This window comes from Eulemur rufifrons, chromosome 16, assembly GCF_041146395.1.
Source record: "Eulemur rufifrons isolate Redbay chromosome 16, OSU_ERuf_1, whole genome shotgun sequence".
Lineage (NCBI taxonomy): Eukaryota > Metazoa > Chordata > Mammalia > Primates > Lemuridae > Eulemur > Eulemur rufifrons.
In genome coordinates, this window is record NC_090998.1 from 3,409,053 (window position 1) to 3,429,856 (window position 20,804).

General features: G+C 40.5%; 1 protein-coding gene across 5 annotated transcripts in view; it reads left to right on the forward strand.

Annotated features, from left to right (window-relative positions):
• Window positions 1-1,484: 1,484 nt before the first annotated feature.
• USP18 (ubiquitin specific peptidase 18) overlaps window positions 1,485-20,804 on the forward strand; it is a 59,018-nt gene continuing 39,698 nt past the window's right edge. The window contains exons 1-2 of one of the 5 annotated variants that reach the window (XM_069490332.1): window positions 1,485-1,584; window positions 15,419-15,578. The gene's annotated coding sequence lies outside the window, so the exon portion shown is untranslated. Of the gene's footprint in view, window positions 1,585-15,418; window positions 15,585-20,804 lie in introns of all 5 variants that reach the window. The other 4 variants (XM_069490333.1, XM_069490331.1, XM_069490336.1 and 1 more) reach the window with 4 other exon arrangements.

Consider the following 20,804-nt stretch of genomic DNA (forward strand, 5'->3'; position numbering starts at 1 on the left):
AGGGCCTACTCTGTGCTTACCCTTGTGTCCTGTGTCAACAGTATGTTGTACACACTCACCGGTGTTCCAGAGAGAACGCGCTGTGCTGTGCACTACGCTGCCTTCCATTTCAATGGCAAAGAAGGGGAGTCTTAGCTTATCACAGACATACAGGTATAGCACGTGTATATACGTACATGGTTATGCTTCTAATGCACATCCACGAATATTATGCACACGTTTACATACCTTCATGCCATGGTATTTTGTCCCTCACTGTAGACCCTACTGGTGCCTCAGTGAGGTCCCAGCAGCTCTGGGGTTTTGGAGCCCCTTACTCTCACATTTGTCCAGGGCTGGGTGGATGGATTTCAGAAAGAATGAGCACTTTCTTGGAGCTTTCATTCTGTTTTTCTGCACAGATTCAGCAGCCAGAATTTGAGGCCCCTGCAGATGACCCTCTGCTCCCCCACCCCGTGAGTCTACAAGGATGGAATACATTCCTAAAGAGGTAACAAGCCCTCCACGCGTGCATGTTGTAGATCCTTCAGCCTTATGTGTATACTGTCCCCGACTTACTGTAGTTACGTTCATGATTTTTTGGCTTTGTGGTGGCTTCATTGCCATGTAACCCCACCCTAAGTTGAGGGATATCTGTATCCGCATGCCTACCGGAGAGCCCCTAATTACATTGATCCCTTATTTAATGTGAAGGGGTGAAATTAAAGTCAGAGGTGGCGGCAGTGGCGGTTAAGACTGAAGGTTCTGGAGTCAGATCCCTTTTAGAATCTTGGCTGCACCACTTAGAATCTTGTGAACTTGGGCAGGTCACTCAACCTCCTCGAAATTTAAATATTAAAAACAGGACCTACCTCAAGGCACTGTTGTATAGATTAAATTAGGTTTAGAGGGTAATGGAGACACCAGCAGGGACCCAGCAAATGTCAGGCCCAGGAGTCAGACCTCACCGTGACAAACACGGACGAGAAGGAACCGCTCACCACCCCGCTTCTGCTCCGCCACTCGCCACGTGGACGCTCCTTTGCTGGCTCCGCAGAGCAGCAGAACAGCAGAATAATGATTTTACACCTATGTGTCATATTTAATCCAATCTACAAGCCACCGATTTTAAGATACACGACTTAAGAAATTTTATTATAGCATTAAGAAAAAAATGCTGCCACGTATACTACGAAACACCAAAAGACTGTAGGAAGCATGCTAATTGCCAAGATCATAAAACGTCACCTAAAAAGACGCGTGCATTCTCGGAACCGACGACCAATGGCAGCGACTGAACACACGTGCACGTCTTTAAATGCTAGGATACGGTGTGCAGATGCCCAGTTCCGCTCGGGATCCGCGGGGGCGGCTCGGGACAGGTCCGGGCGCAGCTCCTCCCCCCGGCTGAGTTTCGCTTTCCATTCCGAGAGAAACGAAAGCGGTTGCGTGGGCGGGGCGGCGGGAGGGCCACCTGACCCGGGGACCGCGGCGCCTGGCGCGCCCGCACGCGGCTGCGTCTCACTCTGCATCCTCCGCGGACTCGCTCGGGGCCCGTGGCGAACCCAGTGCGGACGCCTGTCGCCTGCGTGGCCCTGGAGGCAGGTTTGGTGCTAATTCTGGAAGTTTTGTTTCTAGGACTGACCTCGGACGGAGCTCTGCTCATAAGCCAACTGGATAATTGAGGAATTTATCTGAGCTCTGCAAATTAGGATAATGATCTGTGTTTATTACATGCATATATTGGGCAAATAACATTTTTTTTCTAAGCTGGTATATTTATTCGGACTTTTTGCACGACTTTGTGTTTAATTAAAAAAAAAATCATAGAAGCGTTGCAAGTTTGTAAGAAAAAATTTAAGCAACGCAAATGTGTCTCTCAATCCTCCTCAGTATCATTTTTGTTTATACCTTATCAGAAATTTTTCTGTGTACAAGTCTTTAAAATTGTTTTGTAACTTGCTTTCTCCACGTCACAATATATTATGGACATCTTTTCATGGCGGGACATACAGATATGTTCGTGGCGTTTTTAAAACTGATGCATAATATGGGAAGCACATTATCTGTTTAGACAATGCATGGACATTTAGGTTGTTTCCAGTTTTTGCTGGTATAGATGATACAGCAATGAATATCATTTTATGTACACGTTCATGCAAATATATAAATATTTGTGGAAAATTCCTAGTAGTGGAATTGCTGGGTCAGTGGATATATGTACTGAGCAATTTGAAAGATGTTCTTTTAACTCTGCAAACCAGAGTATTTTAGTCTTAAGCCCTCTTCTCTCTCCCTCTTCTTTTTCCTGGAAGAAAGCTAAATTTAGACCTTTAAAAGTAAAACTTCATATTAAGATCCCTGAAAATCTGGGTTCAAAGTGTTTGAAAATTAAAGCAGAGGCTTTAATTTCGTACTTAACAACATTGAAGTAGTTATAGTTTGAAGATGTTCCAGAAAACTGGGCAAATGTTTTTTTTTAAAAGTTTAAAACATTTCATATAAAGTTTTCTTTCTGGTGTTACAGTGTGCAGAGTGAGGGGGAGTTAATGTAGGGCATCTAAAGTGTTCTCAGGAACAAAATGGGGAGGAGAGTAGCGCAGGTGTGCAGCTCCACTTTAATTTACTAAAGTACTAAAAAAAGGCTTTTTTAGGGTTTTGGCTTTTTCTTATTTACTTTAAAATGTGTCGTGCAGCGTTGGCACTTTCACACAATGGTGGGCTTACAAAGGGGGAAATGTTTAAGGTAAATGTAGCCTCAGAGAAGGTAAGTCCTAAATCTTCCTCATGGGCTGTCTTTTTGGAGGGAGTAGCTCCAAGGTTCCTATTATTTGGAGTTTCATCTGAAGTGTTCTGATCTGTGTCTCGCATATTACCATTACTCAAGAAATGAAAGATAATGTGAACAAACCATTGATTATTGTTTAATCAATTTGTTGTCGCGGTGATGGTGACGCTGCTTCAATCATGTTTCTGGCATGTTAATTTTTTTTTTTTTGTTTTTTTTTTTTTTTGAGACAGAGTCTCACTCTGTTGCCCAGGCTAGAGTGAGTGCCGTGGCGTCAGCCTAGCTCACAGCAACCTCAAACTCCTGAGCTCAAGCGATCCTCCTGTCTCAGCCTCCCGAGTAGCTGGGACTACAGGCATGCGCCACCATGCCCGGCTAATTTTTTCTATATATATTTTTAGCTGTCCATATAATTTCTTTCTATTTTTAGTAGAGGTGGGGTCTCGCTCTTGCTCAGGCTGGTCTCGAACTCCTGAGCTCAAACAATCCGCCCACCTCGGCCTCCCAGAGTGCTAGGATTACAGGCGTGAGCCAGCGCGCCCGGCCGTGGCATGTTAATTTTGTTCCTCTCAGGGCATTTGAAGTTGGAGTCCGTTTTCCTCACAGTGAGTCTAGCTGTGAGTGAAGCGCAGGGCAGGGCCCCGGACCCTCCCAGATTTTCTGTCCCACGCCCTTGGCTCTTTTGCTGTTTCTCTGAAGACAGTGGCTGATTCTGTGGCTACTGTGATGGTGGGCCTACGCCAGCCACTTCCATCATTCCCAGCTCCCTCTCATTTGAAAGATAAAAGTTTCAGGAAGAGTGGGAGCTAAGTCACTTTAGTACCTTGGGGCCAATTTTTTGAGTCAGGGGTTGAGTCAGCTTCCTTGGAACATGTCCATGCTCTTTTCTCTGGTGGGTGCTCAAAGCCATCGCTTACCTCAGCTCTGTCCTCCCTGCCCCCTCCTGTTCTGCATCCTCCTCAGCTAACTCAGCTTCACTTTCCTTTCCTTTGTTGCCCCACCTACCTGTCTCCCCTCTGTGATCAGCTCTAAAAGGTTCCTGCGTGTTTCTGTCACCCTTTAGGACCTGGAGTGCCAGCCTGCCCGAGTGATCTACTCCCTGGGTTTTACTGCTGTGTTTTACTGAAGTCAATCAGAGGTCTTGGCACAGTGCAGGACAGTGTCTCTGGAAAACGCAGGCTGGAACTTTCTACTCTGTTTCATCGGTTTCCCTCAATGATGATCTCAAAATCCTCTTTCCTGATAATGGAATTTTTTTTGTTTGTTTTTGAGACAGGGTCTCTCTCTGTCGCCCAGGCAAGAGTGCAGTGGTGTCATCATAGTTCACTGCAACCTCCAACTCCTGGGCTTAAGTGATCCTCTTGCCTCAGCCTCCCAAGTAGCTGGAACTACAGGTGTGCACCACCACGCCTGGCTAATTTTTTGATTTTTTGTGGAGACAGGGTCTTGCTATGTTGCCCAGACTGGTCTCAAATTCCAGACTTCAAGTGATCCTCTGCCTCGGCCTCCCAAAGTGCTGGGATTACAGGTGTGAGCCACTGCGTCTGGCCTTGATAATGGAGTTAATTGCCTGTTGTCATCATTACTCTTTCAGTTTAACTTTCCTAGGCTGAGTCTCATAAAGGAAACAACTGTTTATAACCATTGAAAATAAATATTACTAGGAAAAAGAGATTGCTTGTTATATGAGCTGTTTAACATGAATTTGATAATATATTCTCATATTTAGTTGTTTCCCAGCTTCGGATCTTTTCTTTATTTCTGCCCTGTATTTCTGCTTAAAGTCAGGATGGTGTTCTTTCCCCTTCTCATTTTGTAAGATTTAAGAAAAAAAAATGCTAACACTTCTTTATTTCAATTCATTAATTTTTTTGATCTCAGAATAGGAACACTATTGCCAACAAAAGTTTCCTTAAGTTAGTTGCAATAGCTCACACCTATAATCCCAGCATTTTGGGAGGCTGAGGTGGGAGGATCACTTGAGCCCAGGAGTTCAAGACCAGACTCAGCAACATAGCGAGACCCTGTCTCTACAAAAAAACTTAAAAATTAGCCAGGCGTGGTGGCACGTGCTTGTAGTCCCAGCTACTCCGGAGGCTGGGGCAGGAGGATTGCTTGAGCCCAGGAGTTGGAGGTTGCAGTGAGCTATGATGCCACTGCACTCTAGCCTGGGTGACAGAGCAAGACCCTGTCACAAAAAACAGAAAACAGCAGGCCGGGCGTGGTGGCTCACGCCTGTAATCCTAGCACTCTGGGAGGCCGAGGCGGGTGGATCGCTCGAGGTCAGGAGTTCGAGACCAGCCTGAGCAAGAGCGAGACCCCGTCTCTACTAAAAAAAAAATAGAAAGAAATTATATGGACAACTAAAATATATATATACAAAAAATTAGCCGGGCATGGTGGCGCATGCCTGTAGTCCCAGCTACTCGGGAGGCTGAGGCAGTAGGATCGCTTAAGCCCAGGAGTTTGAGGTTGCTGTGAGCTAGACTGACGCCATGGCACTCACTCTAGCCTGGGCAACAAAGTGAGACTCTGTCTCAAAAAAAAAAAAAAAAAAAAAAAAACAGAAAACAAAAAAACAAAACCACAAAAGTTTTCTTAAAATATATTAAATCTATCTCCTAAATGAATTATTGCACATTTTAAAATTGCATCTTAGTTACAGGAAATTTGGAAATTAAAAGAAATATTAAGAAAAAGGTAAAAATTAATCTGTAATCCCATCAAGAGTTACCCATTAATGACAATTTTAGTATATTTCCTCCCAGTTTTCACCTGATCCCCGTACGTGTGAGTTATAAGTATATTTATGTTTTATAAAGTAAGGTTCATACAATATGATTTCTTTATAATTTCTTTTTTATTCTGTAAAATAGCATTGTAATTTTCCCTATCTTTATTAAACAGTCTAAAATGATTTTAATGCCACCATAGTTTTCCATTTTATAAATGTGTCAAAATTTATTGAACCCTATTGTTGCATTTCCATTTTTTTGGCCATTATAAATATTACTACAGCTGAAATGATACTTTTTTGGGGTAGCTGATAACAACCAAAAAATCCCCTTAACATTCACCAAGTTTTTGGCCGGGCGCTGTGGCTCATGCCTGTAATCTTAGCACCCTGGGAGGCCGAGGTGGGAGGATCGCTTGAGGTCAGGACTTTGAGAGCAGCCTGAACAAGAGCAAGACCCTGTCTCTACTAAAAATAGAAAAAATTAGCTGGGTGTGGTGGTGCATACCTGCAGTCCCAGCTAGTTGGAAGGCTGAGGCAAGGGGATCACTTGAGCCCAAGAGTTTGAGGTTGCAGTGAGCTATGATCATGCCATTGCACTCTACCCAGGGGGGACAGAGTGAGACTTTGTCTCAAAAAAAAATCACCAAGTTTTAAAAAAATACATATATATTACTTTAATTGACAAATTATAATTGTATTACATCTATGGAGTACAATGTGATGTTTGATATGTGTATACCAGCAGACAGAAAAAAGATTTGTGAACTGGGTAGCCCTTAGAACCAAAGTGGTTCAGAAAACTCTGCTCTACAAGTGGGCAGAGAATATTTATATAGCCAGAAAAGGTAAGTGACTTACCTAAATAGTCTGATTGGTTACAGTTCTGCATTTGCCTTATTTGAACATGTTCTGGCAGTTTTCAGCCTGTGATTGGCTGCAAGCTGAGCTGCTATGATTGGCCAAGATTTGGCTATTTATTACAGCAATATACCCTAAAGTTAGGTTGTATTAATAGTTTGTTCACTTATTAGGTTACAGTGTGCTACAGATGGAGGCTAAATTTAATCTAACAGCACAACATGGAGTGATTAAATCAAGCTGATAACATACCCATCATCTCACTTGGCTTTTCTTTGGTGTGATACATTTGAAATTTACTCTTCTTAGTTATCTTGAAATACACAATACATTACTACTGGCGATAGTCACCCTGCTGTGCAAAAGATTTCAAAATGTAGTCCTCCTGTCTAGCTGAAGCTTTGTGTCTTTCAACCAGGAACCTGCCATTCCCTTGTACCGCAGCCTCTGGTAACCATCATTCTACTCTCTATTTCTATGAATTCAACTGTTTAAGGATTTCACATGAATCTTAAAGTGTGATTATGTGGATTTGTCTTTCTGTGCCTGATTTATTTCACTTAGCGTAATGTCCTCTAGATTCATCCATGTTGTCCCAATGACAGAATTTTTTTTTAAAGGCTGAATAGTATTCTATTATGTATACATACCACATTTTCCTTATTCATTTATCTGTTGCTGAACACTTAGGTTGATTCCACATTTTGACTATTGTTAAACCGTACTGTAATGAGCTTGGGAGTACAGATATCCTTTGGACATATTGATTTTGATTCCTTTGGTTGTATTCCCAGAGACAGGATTGCTGGCTTGTATGGTAGTTCTATTTTTAGCTTTTTTTGAAGGAACCTCCGTACTGTTTTCCATAATGGCTGTACTGATTTACATTCCCACCAACAGTATACAAGGATTCCCCTTGCTCCACATCTTTGCCAACACTTAGCTTACTTACATCTTTTTTTTTTTTTTTTTTTTTTGAGACAGAGTCTCACTCTGTTGCCCGGGCTAGAGTGAGTGCCGTGGCGTCAGCCTAGCTCACAGCAACCTCAAACTCCTGGGCTTAAGCGATCCTACTGCCTCAGCCTCCCGAGTAGCTGGGACTACAGGCATGCGCCACCATGCCCGGCTAATTTTTTGTATATATATATTTTAGTTGTCCATATAATTTCTTTCTATTTTTAGTAGAGACGGGGGTCGCACTCTTGCTCAGGCTGGTCTCGAACTCCTGACCTCGAGCGATCCACCCGCCTCGGCCTCCCAGAGTGCTAGGATTACAGGCGTGAGCCACCGCGCCCGGCCTACTTACATCTTTTTGATAAAAGTCTTTCTTACAGGTGTGAGATGATATCTCACCATGGTTTTATTTAATTTAATAAATGAATGAATGAATTTTTTTTGAAATGAGGTTGCCTAGGCTGGAGTGCAGTGGCGTGATCATAGCTCACTGCAGCCTGGAACTCCTGGGCTGACGTGATCCTCCTGCCTCAGCCTCCTGAAGGCTGGGACTACAGGCACAGGCTACCACACCTAGCTAATTTTTAAAACAATTTTTTGTAGAGATAGGTCTTGCTATGTTGCTCAGGCTGGTCTCAAACTGCTGGCTTCAAGTGATTCTCCCTCCTCGGCCTCCCAAAGTGCTGGGATTACAGGCATGAGACACTGTGCACACCCTCCCTGTGGTTTTAATTTGCATGTTTTTAAAGATTAGTGATGCTGAGCATTTTTTCTTGAACCTGTTGGCTTTTTGATGTCTTCTTTTGAGAAATGTCTGTTCAGTTTCTTTGCCAATTCTTAAATTGCTTTTTTTGCTACTGAGTTGTTTGAGTTCCTTATATATTTTTGATATTAGCCCCTTATCAGATATATGGTTTGCAAATAGTTTTTCCCACGCTGTAGGTTGCACTTCACTTTGTTGTTTGTTTCTTTTGCTGTGCAGAAGCTTTTTGGTTTGATACCATACCATTTGTCTATTTTTGCTTTTATTGCCTGTGTTTTGGGGGACATATCCAAAAAAATCATTGCCCAGACCGATGTCATGAAGCTTCTCCTCTGTGCTTTCTTCTAGTAGTTTTACAGGTTCAGGTCTTATGTTTGCATCCTTAACCCATTGTGAGTAGATTTTTGGGCATGTTGTGAGATAAGGGTCTAATTTCATTTTTTTGCAGGTGGATAACCAGTTTCCCCAGCACTGTTTATTGAATAGATTTTTTTTTCCCTTTGTTTGTTATTTGTCCCTTTGTCAAAAATCAAAAGATAATAAATCTGTGGGTTTATTTCTGGGCTTTCTATCCTGTTCCACTGGTCTATTTTATGCCAGCACCATGCTGTTTTGATTAAAATTACTTTATAATATATTTTGAAGTCAGTTGGTAGTATGCCTCCAGCTTTATTCTTTTTGCCTAACACAGTCTTGGCTATTCATGGTCTTTTGTAGTTCTATATGAATTTTAGGATTTTTAACAAATTTCTGTGAGGAATGCCATTGGTACTGTATTGAATCTGTAGATCACTTTGGGTAGCAAGGACATTTTAACAATATTAATTTTTCCAATCCATGAACAAGGGATATATCTTTCATTTATTCGTGTTTTCTTCAATTTCTTTCTTCAGTGTTTTGTAGTTTTTGCTATACAAGGCTATCATCATCTCCTTAGTTAAATTTACACATAAACACTTAATATCTTTTGCTGTTATTGTAAATGGTATTGTTTTCTTAATTTCCTTTTTGGATAGCCTGTTATTAGTGTATGGAAATACTGATTTGTATGTTGATTTTGTATTATGCAACTTTACTGAATTTTTTTATCAGTTCTAAGAATTTTTGGTAGAGTCTTTAGGATTTTCTATATATAAGATCACATTATCAGCAAATAGACAATTTCACTTCTTCCTTCCCAATTTGAATGCCTTTTTTTCCTTATGCCTAATTTCTCTGGGTAAGACCTCTAGAACTATGTTGAAAAGAAGTGGTGAGAGTGGATATCTTTGTCTTGTTCCTGTCTTGTTGAAAAGCTTTCAACTTTTCCTCATTCAATATGATGTTAGCTGTGCGTTTGTTATATATGGTTTTTATTATGTTGAACTATAATCCCTCTGTACTTATTCTGTTGAGAGTTTTTTTTTATCATAAAGGGGTATTGAGTTTTTTCAAATGCTTTTTTCTGCATCTGTTGAGATAATCATATGACTTTTATTCTTAATTTTGTTAATGTGGTGGATTATATTTATTGATTTGCCTGGTCTTGAACCATCCTTGCATCACTGGGATAAATCCCTCTTGATCACGGTGAATGTGAGTGATTCTTTTAATATGTTGTTGAATTCAGTTTATTAGTATTTTGTTGAGGATTTTTGCATCTATGTCATCAGAAATATTGGCCTTAATTTTCTTTTTTTATAGTGTCCTTGTCTGCCTTTGATATCAGGATAATGCTGGCCTCATAAAATGAATTTGGAAGTATTCTTTCTTTTCCAATTTTTTGGAACAATTTGAGAAGGATTGGTGTTAGTTATTCTTTAAATGTTTGGTAGAATTCAGCTGTGAAGTCATCTGGTCCTGGGCTCTTCTTTGATTAGAGACTATTTATTACTGATTCAATTTCTTTACTCATTATTGTTGTGATCAAATTTTCTATTTCTTTATGATTCAGTTTTGGCAGGTTATATTTGTGTAGAAGTTTATCTGTTTCTTCTAGATTATATAATTTTTTGGTATATAGCAGTTTCTTATGAACCTTTGTATTTCTGTGGTATCAGTTGTAACATCTCCACTTTAATTTCTGATTTTATTCGTTTTCTCTTTTTTTCCCTAATCTACCTGAGGATTTGATTCTGTCCATCTTTTCAAAAAAAAAAAAAAAAACAAAACCACAACTCTTAGTTTAATTGATATTTTTGTATTTTTCAAGTCTCTATTTTATTTATTTATGCTCTGGTCTTTGTTATTTCCTTCCTTCTGCTAACTTTGGGCTTACTGTGTTTCTTTTGTTCTAGTTCCTTGAGGTGTAGTCTTTACTTCCAATCTTTCTTCTTCATTTTTTCTTTTAGTTTAAGTTGATATGTAGTAATTGTACATATTTGTAGGATACAGAGTGATATTTTGTATGTGCATACTATGTATAATGATAAAAAAGGATTATTAGCATATCCATCACCTCAAACATTTATCATTTCTTTATTTTATTTATTTATTTATTTTTTTGAGACAGAGTCTCGCTTTGTTGCCCGGGCTAGAGTGCTGTGGCGTCAGCCTAGCTCACAGCAACCTCAAACTCCTGGGCTCAAGCGATCCCCCTGCTTCAGCCTCCCCAGTAGCTGGGACTACAGGCATGCGCCACCATGCCCGGCTAATTTTTTCTATATATATTTTTAGTTGGCCAGATAATTTATTTCTGTTTTTAGTAGAGACGGGGTCTCACTCTTGCTCAGGCTGGCCTCGAACTCCTGAGCTCAAGCAATTCGCCTGCCTCGGCCTCCCAGAGTGCTAGGATTACAGGCGTGAGCCACCGCGCCCGACCTTATCATTTCTTTATGTTTTGAACATTTCTTTATGTTCTAGCTTTTGAAAAATATACACTAAATTATAGTTAACCTTATCCTACAGTGCTATGGAACATCAAAACTAATTTCTCCTCTATAGCTGTAATTTTGTATCCATTATCCAACCTCTCCGAATATCCCTCTCCCATTCCCATCTTCGAAACCCACAATTCTAGCTCTGCTTCCATGAGCTTAAATATTTTTTTAGCTTCCACATATGAGAACATACGGTAGTTATCTTTTTGTGCCTGACTTATTTTACTTAACATAATGTCTTCCAGGCTCATCCATGTTGCCTCAAATGACAAGATTTCATTCTGTTTATGGCAGAATAATATTCCATTGTGTATATACCACATTTTCTTTTTTCTTTCATCCACTGATGGACACTTAAGTTGATTCCTTACCTTAGCTATTGTGAATAGTGCTGCAATAAACATGGGGGTGCAGATATCCCTTTGATATGTTGATTTCCTTTCCCTTGGATAAATAACAGGTAGTGGGATTCCTGGATAGAATGGGATACCTATTTGTAGGTTTTTTTTTTTTTTTTTTAACGTATACTCCATACTGTTTTCCATAATGTCTGTACTAATTTACATTCCTATCAACAGCATATAAGAGTTCCCTTTTCTCTGTATCTTTGTTATTTTTTGTCTTTTTGATAATAAACATTCTAATTGGGGTAAGATGATATCTCATTGTGGTTTTGTTTTTTTTGTTTTTTTTGTTTTTTTGAGACAGAGTCTCACTCTGTTGCCCAGGCTAGAGTGAGTGCCATGGCGTCAGCCTAGCTCACAGCAACCTCAAACTCCTGAGCTCAAGGGATCCTCCTGTCTCAGCCTCCCGAGTAGCTGGGACTACAGGCATGTGCCACCATGCCCAGCTAGTTTTTTCTATATATATTTTTAGCTGTCTATATAATTTCTTTCTATTTTTAGTAGAGATGGGGTCTCGCTCTTGCTCAGGCTGGTCTCGAACTCCTGAGCTCAAACGATCCGCCCACCTCGGCCTCCCAGAGTGCTAGAATTACTGGCGTGAGCCACCACGCCTGGCCTCATTGTGGTTTTGATTTGCATTTCCCTGATAATTAGTAATGCTGAGCATTTTTTCATATACCTGTTGGCCATTAGTATGTCTTCTTTTGAGAAATGTCTATTTATATCCTTACCCACTTTTTAATTGGATTTTTTTTTTCTGTTGAGTTGAGTTCCTTGTATATTCTGGATATTAGTCCTTTGTCAGATGAATTATTTGCAAATATTTTCTCCCATTCCACAGGTTGTCTCCTTACTCTGTTAATTGTTTCCTTGCTGTGCAGAAACTTTTTAGTTTGATGTAATGCCACTTGCCTATTTTTGTTTTAGTTGCCTGTGCTTTTGAAGCAAAATATTTGTCTAGACCAATGCCCTGAAGTGTTTCCTCTGTGTTTTCTCCTAGTAGTTTTATAGTTTCAAGTTTTATGTTTAAGGCTTTAATCCATTTTGAGGTGATTTTGTCTATAGTGAGAGAAGGGGGTCTAATTTCCTTCTTCCACATATTATCCCGTTTTCCCAGCAACATTTATTGAAGAGGGTGTCCTTTCCCCAGTGTATGTTCTTGACACCTTTGTTGAAAATCAGTTGGCTGTAAATGCGTGGATTTATTTCTTGGTTCTCTATTCTGTTCCATTGGTTTATGTATCTGTTTTTATGCCAGTACAATGCTGTTTTGATTACCATAATTTTGCAATATATTTTTAAGTTAGGTTGTGTGATGCCTCCAGCTTTGTTCTTTTTGCTCAGGATCGCTTTGGCTACTTGGAGTCTTTTGTGGTTCTATGTGAATGTTAGGATTGTTTTTTCTATTTCTGTGAAGAATGTTGTTGGTATTTTGACAGGGATTGCATTGAATTTGTATATTGCTTTGGGTAGTAGGACCATTTGAACGATATTAAGTCTTCTGATCCTTGAACATGGTATGTCTTTCCATTTTTTGGGTGTTCTCTTCAGTTTCTTTCATCAGCATTTTATATTGTTTATTGTAGAGATCTTTCAGCTGCTTGTTTGATTTTATTCCTAGGTACAGTGTTTTTAACTCTTACAGTAGAGATAAAATTGCTTTACATACCCCCAGTGTTAGAGTATTCTGAATATGACTATGTATTACTTATACCATTGAGATTTTTACCTTTGTATTTTAAAAACATTATTTTTTTTTTTAGGGCTAAGATCTCGCTCTGTCACCCAGGCTGGAGTGCAGTGGTGCTATCATATCTCATGGGGGCCTTAAAATCCAGGTCTCAGGCAATCTTCCCACCTCTGCCTCCCAAGCAGCTAGGACTATAGGTGTGTGTGATCATGCTGGCTAATTTAAAAAAATTTTTTGTAGAAACCAGGTCTCACTACATCTACATTTTTTATGTTAATAGCCCACAGCATTTATTTCAACTTAAAGACCTTGCTTTAGGCTCACGGTGGCTCACCCCTGTAATCCAAACACTTTGGGAGGTTGAGGCAAGAGGATTGCTTGAGGTCAGGTGTTCAAGACCAGCCTGGTCAACACAGCAAGACCGTCTCTAAAAAAATACTATAGGTGTGTGTGGTCATGCTGGCTAATTTAAAAAAATTTTTTTGTAGAAACTGCGTCTCACTACATCTACATTTTTTATGTTAATAGTCCACAGCATTTTATTTCAACTTAAAGACCTTGCTTTAGGCTCATGGTGGCTCACCCCTGTAATGCAAGCACTTTGGGAGGTTGAGGCAGGATGATTGCTTGAGGTCAGGAGTTCAAGACTAGCCTGGTCAACACAGCAAGACCATCTCTAAAAAATAAAATAAAACAATTAGGTGGGCATGGTGTTGTACACCTGTAGTCCCAGCTATTTGGGAGGCTGAGGCAGGAAGATTGCTTGAGCCCAGGAGTTTGTGGTCACAGTGAGCTATGATTATGCCACTGCACTGCAGCCTGCATGACAGAGTGAAACCCTGTCTCAAGAAAAGAAAAAAAGAAGAACTTGTTTTAGCAATTCCTGTAGAGTGGACCTAGTGGTGATAAGCGTCTTTAGCTTTCATTTGTCTGGAAGAGTTTTAATTTCTCCCTCATTTCTGAAGGACAGATTTGATGGGGGTAAAGTATTCTTGGTTGGCAGTTTTTTTCACCTCAGCACTTTGAGCATATCATCCCACTCTTTCATGGCCTTCAAGGTTTCTGCTAAGAAATCCATTAATAGCCATTTTAAAACTCCCTTGAATGTGGTGTGCTTCTTATCTTTTGCCGCTTTTAGCACTATTTCTTTGTCTTAGATTTTTGATAATTTGATTATAATGTGTCTTGGTGAATTTATCTTTGGGTTGGAATTTGACTGGAGACTGCTCAGCTTCCTGTACCTAGATCTGGTCATATTTCCCAAGATTTGGGAAATTTTCAGCCGTTCTATTATTACTTTAAATATACTTTTGTGACCTTCTCTCTCCCCACAGGAACTCCTATTATGCATAGGTTGGTCCTCTTGATGGCGTCCCATAAATCTTGTAGGCCTTCTTTATTCTTTTTCATTCTTTTTGCTCCTCTGACTGGATAATTTCAAATGTCCTATCTTTGAGCATACTGATTCTTTCTTCTGGTTGATCAAGTCTGCTGTTGAAGCTTTCTATTGACTTTTCCATTTCAGTTACTGCATTCTTTATCTCTAGGATTTCTATTATTTGAAATTATTTTTGTTTCTCTGTTAAACTTCTAGTTTTGTTCATTGTTTTTCAAATTTCATTTAATTTTGTATCCATATTTTCTTATAGTTCCCTGAACTTCTATAAAAAGGATTATTCTGAATTCTTTGTTAGACATTTCATAGATCTCCAGTTCTTCAGGTCCATTATTGGAGCTTTATTAGTTTCTTTTGGTGCTCTCATATTTCCTTGATCTTTCATAATTGTTTTGCCCTTGCATTGGTGCTTGTGCATTTGAGGGATGGCCACCTCTTCTAACTTTTGGTGATGTTCTGTGGCAGTGGTAGACCTTCACTATTTAGTCTAGCATGGAATTCTGGTTAGGGAAGTTGGTGGTGACCCTGGACAGGTATACCTTGCTGTCATGTTCTCTAGTTGGGGTGAGCTGTTAACTGTGCTCTGGGGTTGAGTGAAACTACTGGCTGTGCTCTGTGGTCTGATGAGACCACTGGCTGGACTCTGCAGTAAGGCAGAGCTGCTAGTTGGGCTCTTTGATCACCTCTGATAAAGCAATGTTGTAGGTTGTCATCTCCGGCTGTCCAGTTCTGCAACTTGGGTTTTGTGGTTGTACAGGATCACGTGCTTGGCTCTGAGGCTGAGCAAGTTCTCTGGGGTTGCTGCTAAGCCACGTGGGGTGAGCAGGGCCAGAGGCTATGCTCCACAGATATGCATGTACACAGGCTTGCCTCCCATCCTAGTGTAGCCTTACGCAGAACACTGAGGCTTGGTGTATTAGCCATTTGGCAGCTGGGACTGTGTGGGGTAAGATACTTTCTTTGTGGCACTAACCTGCCCCCTATCTCACAGCCTAGGGAAGTTTCAAGGAGAGCACCAGGGCTGGATGTGGAAGCCAGTGAGGAATTCAAGCCCGGGAAACCCGTTGACTGTACTTCCTGCAGAGTGATGCTGTTGGCTGGCCGCTGTGGTGGTGATCCTCTGCCGGCTAGAATGCAGATCAACTACTAAGGTCACTGTGAGCTACACCTGTGTTGTTTGTTTCTAATTGACCTTGGTTTGTCTAGCTCTGCAGATACCCGCAATGTTTCCTATGGGGTGAGACAAGAGAGAGCCTTGTGCGAAGGGTCCCAGACTGGTGGGAAAGGTGAATGTTCACCTTGAACTCTCTTCTCCCTCCGTGAAAACCATGAGTCCTGGGGAATTCTCTGTGCATGGTGCTATGCTGTCTTGGGGGAGGGCTAACACAGTTAAAAGGAAACTGTTCCCCTTACCCATTGTTTGTGACTGCTTTGAGTTCTGTGGTCCCATGGAGTGTCTCAGGCTCACTGCCAAATTCTGAGACATTCATGAGGGTATTCTCATCTGTGGATAGTTGCTAGTTGGATTTCTGTGGTGGAGGATAGAGCCAGAGTATATTCTTACACCACCTTCTTGCTGATGTCACTCTCCCTTCTAATGTTATTTAATTGGAGGAACAAAAGATCTTTAAAAGAATGAACATTTTAATATATGAGACTGGAATTATTTCATCACAAACTCCTAACTTCCATAATTTTTCTTATCAACATTCCATTTTACTTTGTTTGTAAAACACATGAAGAAAATAGGTCACCATAAAAATGAATTTTGGTAAACAATCTCTTATGTGGATCTTTGTGTATCCCTCTGATTATTTCCTTCAGATAGAGTCCTAGAAGTAGATTCGGGATTATCAGTATTCTTTCAGCTACAACTGATAGGAACCCATTTTGAACTAATTTTAAAAACAGGGAAGAGGACTGAATGGAGAAGTCTGGTGGGCAGGCAGCCGGAGGCACTGCTGGATGCAGGACTTACGCTGGTGGCCTCAGGATTCTCTTTCTGTCTTTCTCCATCTCTTGCCTCTGTTTCCTTTCTTTTTTTTTTGCCTGACGAGTTTTCTTTCTGTGGTGGAAAAGATGTTCTGATTTATATTCTTCCAGCTTAAAACCCCATCTAAGAAGTGTAGGGGCTGATTACAAGCAACCTTAATTGGGTCACATGCCCATTGCTGAAACAGTCACTGTGGACACTAAGAGGCCAATCCTGGGTCATGTAACCACCCCTCAATCCAGGGACTGGGTGTGGGGTTGAGCTCCACCCAATCCTCATGCTCTGAAAATGGCGGTTTCTGAAAAGAAAAGAGTCTGTTCCCAAAAGGAGGGACACTGGGCTGGCAGAAATGACAGCTGTCCACTATGATTGTTTGCAGAGTTGACACATATTGTCAAATTGGCGTGCAGGTTGGCTGGAGCGGTGAGTACCCCCAGTGGCAGTGTGTGGGATGCTTGGACAGTGGGCTTAATAGGAGAAGTTGGCTGCTGCTAACTAAACCTGGACCAAGAGATTTCTATCTTCCATAGCTACAACGAAGGAAGCAATGAGAAGTTTTCACTAATGATTTCCTTAAATGGAAATAATACAACCAGGAAATCGTGCACCTTTAGGGAGGCTAACACAGAGCAATCTTCATGAAACTAACTGAAGGTAGTTGCTCTGCATTAAAACCTACATGTCACTCGTCAGCCCTCAGCAGCTAGAGCTTCCTCAGTACTCATTGTCTAGAATAGCTTCTCTAACTTTAATGTGCATATGGATCACCTGGGAATCTTGTCAAAACGTAGTTTCCAGTTCAGTAGGTTTGCAATGGGGCCTAATATTTTGCCTTTTTAACAAGCTCCCAGGTAATGCAGTTGTGGCTGGTCCAATGAACTGCCTTTGTTACCAAGGTGTTAGACCAGTGCTTTCCAACCTTTTAGCAAAACAAAACAAAAAAATTCAGGACCCCATTCTCCTCAAAATAATGGTACTCTTAGTATGCATTAGTTGAGAAAACACTGAAAATTACCATGCATTCAGAAAAGATTTTACATGAACTTTTATTTTTATAGTTATGACAACGTCTGTCTACATTTTGGCACCTTTTGCAGAATACCAAAGGGCTGAGTGTTAAAATCAATATTTAGTCCCCGTTGAGGCCCCCTGCCTCTCACTTTTCCTTACATGCATGCCAATTTCTGCATTTTCACCAGAATTGAAGGACAGGAGGGCTTCTACAGCGGGTGCCACATGAGAAATATTTGGATTCTTAGAACGACTTTTAGTTTGTTTACTAAAACTTCTTTAGCAGGTTCCAGTGAATAAACTGCAGGTATTAAGTTCTACAAATTATAGAATTAAGGCTTTTGTGGTTGTTATTGTTCGAGTACTCTTTTAAGCATACAGTGTCTGCTCTTTCATAGTGTTTGAACATCTTGTAAAAGTACCTGACAAGGCAATTCCACAACCTCTTTGGTGTCAGGTAGTGTGCTCTTGACTGATGAAGAATGATGGAACTGGCCCACTCTTTTTTCTTTGGTAGAGATTTCTGTTACATTCTGTTGTGCTGTAATTACATCCTGAATACATATCTGAAGAATGTGAACAAATTTCTCTATACAGGGTAGCCTATATAATTTGTGAGTACCATGGCAAAATAAGAACATGGGGCCTTTGGTTAAAAAACAATGTTAAGAATTTCAATTTGGGAACAGAAGAGCATTAAATGAAGCCTGGGCTCTTGTGGGTCCTGTGCCATGGCACAGATTGCATGTTTATAGAGCCAGCCCTGACTCCATCCATGTCAGTGATTCTTAAACCATTCGTAGCCTTCACCTTCTTTGATCCATTGTCGATGACAATTCTATGGCATTGATATTTTAAAAACTGGCTTTCCAGTCTGTAAATATTTCTTCAATCAGATTTCCCAGCAGAGAATCCTGACTCAGTTCATCGTTAATTTACCATGCTGCTAAGTTTAAAAGAGACTGTGGTTATTTCTGCCTGTTCAAATGCCTGAAATACACCATATAGAAGTAGCACACTTAAAGCTAATGTTTTTTTGGTGCATGGCAGAATATAATTTAGGAAAATTATCTTTAGGAACATGTTTTCCAGAAGTAATGTTCTTCCTGGTATTCATAGTGTGGGGAAGTCTCAAAAGTTGAGAGTTTTATCCTCAACTATTAAATTGAGTGACAATCTAAAGCAATCATTTGGACAACAGTTTGTAGCTTCTATAAATTGACTAAACATTACAGAGAGCAGTGTTCTTGATTCATTTGTTCACTCTGTGATTTTTGAAGTTTGATTAGTTAGATAAAACTGTACCTTGTTTTTCTCTAGACCTTTTTTCCCCCAGCTTTTTAATATTTTTAGCATATATAGATTGAATGATTTATTATTGATTTTGTAGTATACATGGAGTTTTTCCTTCTTTTTATTTCAAAATATTAAGGGAGTAAAGATGTTTTAGGTTACATGGATCACTTTTGTAATGCTTGAGTCTGTCTATAGGTGTGCCCGTTACCCAAATAGTGTTCATTGTACCTACCCATTAGGTAGATTTTTGCTCCTCCTCTCCTCCCTTATATGATATTTGCGCGCGGGCTCTCTCTCTCTCTCTCTTTTTTTTTTTCTGGCTGCTTCAGGATTCTCTGTTTGTCTTTGATCTTTTTGACAGTTTGCTTGTAAGATATCATGCAGTTGTCTTATTTATTTTGTTTTTTTTTTTTTTTTTTGAGACAGAGTCTCACTCTGTTGCCCAGGCTAGAGTGAGTGCCGTGGCATCAGCCTAGCTCACAGCAACCTCAAACTCCTGAGCTTAAGCGATCCTCCTGTCTCAGCCTCCCGAGTAGCTGGGACTACAGGCATGCACCACCATGCCCAGCTAATTTTTTCTATATATATTTTTAGCTGTCCATATAATTTCTTTCTATTCTTAGTAGAGATGGGGTCTCGCTCTTGCTCAGGCTGGTCTCGAACTCTTGAGCTCAAACGATCCGCCCACCTCGGCCTCCCAGAGTGCTAGGATTACAGGCGTGAGCCACCACGCCCGGCCGCAGTTGTCTTATTTAGATTGAATCTGATTGAGACTTTTGACTTTCCTGGTCCTGGATATTTACATTTTTCCCAGATTTGGAAATCTTACTGTTATTATTATTTCTTTATGCTTTCTCTGCCTTTTTCTTTTTTTACTTCCTCTTGAACACCAGTGAGCCATACATTTGGTTTCAAATATTATGCTGTAAATTCCATAGCTTTCTTTATTCCTTTTCATTCCTTTTTCTTTTTTTGCTTCCAAGTTTATATTTTCAATTAATCTATCTTTGAATTCACAGATTCTTTCCTCTGCTTGATCAGTTTTGCTGTTGATGTTGTGTATTGCATTTTGCATTTATTTCATTATATATATTTTTTTTTAATTTTTGAGACGGCATCTCACTCTGTTGCCCGGGCTAGAGTGCTGTGGCGTCAGCCTACCTCATAGCAACCTCAAACTCCTGGGCTCAAGCAATCCTACTGCCTCAGCCTCCCGAGTAGCTGGGACTACAGGCATGTGCCACCATGCCCAGCTAATTTTTTCTATATATTTTTAGTTCAGCTAATTTCTTTCTATTTTTTTAGTAGAGATGGGGTCTCATTCTTGCTCAGACTGGTCTCGAACTCCTGAGCTCAAGGGATCCTCCCGCCTTGGCCTTCCAGAGTGCTAGGATTACAGGCATCAGCCATGGCACCCGGCCTCAGGATTTTTTTTATTTTTAAAATTATTTTAAGTTTCCTGTTAAATTCTTCTGATAAATTTCTGAATTCTTTCTTTGTATTTTCTTGAATTTCATGAAGCTTCATTAAAACGGCTTTTTAAAACTTTTTGTCTGGCAGTTTTTTCATCTGCATATCTTTAGGGTCAGTAAGTGGCACTTTAATTTGTTCATTTAGTGATGTCATGTTTCTTTGATTGATCTCTATCCCCATGGCTGTGCACTGATGTCTGTGCATTGACATAGGTACTTAATCCAGTCTTCACAGTCTGGCTGTGTGGAATCTTCTTTCATCAGTAAGCCTATCTAGAGATTAAGGCGAGGCTGACTGGTGAGAACTCTAAGCTTGTGACTGCTTCATCTGTTGCAGTGCTAGGGGGCGCCCTAAGCCCAGATCACTGTGATTGGAATCCTTTGGCTGCTGAGGCTGAAGCAGCCCTGGATCACACCTGCAGCTCAGAGCTGCTGAGACCAGCACAGCACTGGGGCATGGCCAAGGCCCATGGCTGCTGTGGCTGGCCTGCTGCTGAGGTTTATTCAGGGCCCAAGAACACTGTAGTTGGCTGGCAGTGAAATGGGCCAGATCCCGAGTCTGTCTTGCTAGGGCTGCAAGTCACTGTCTGGCCCTGGGGTGGGTT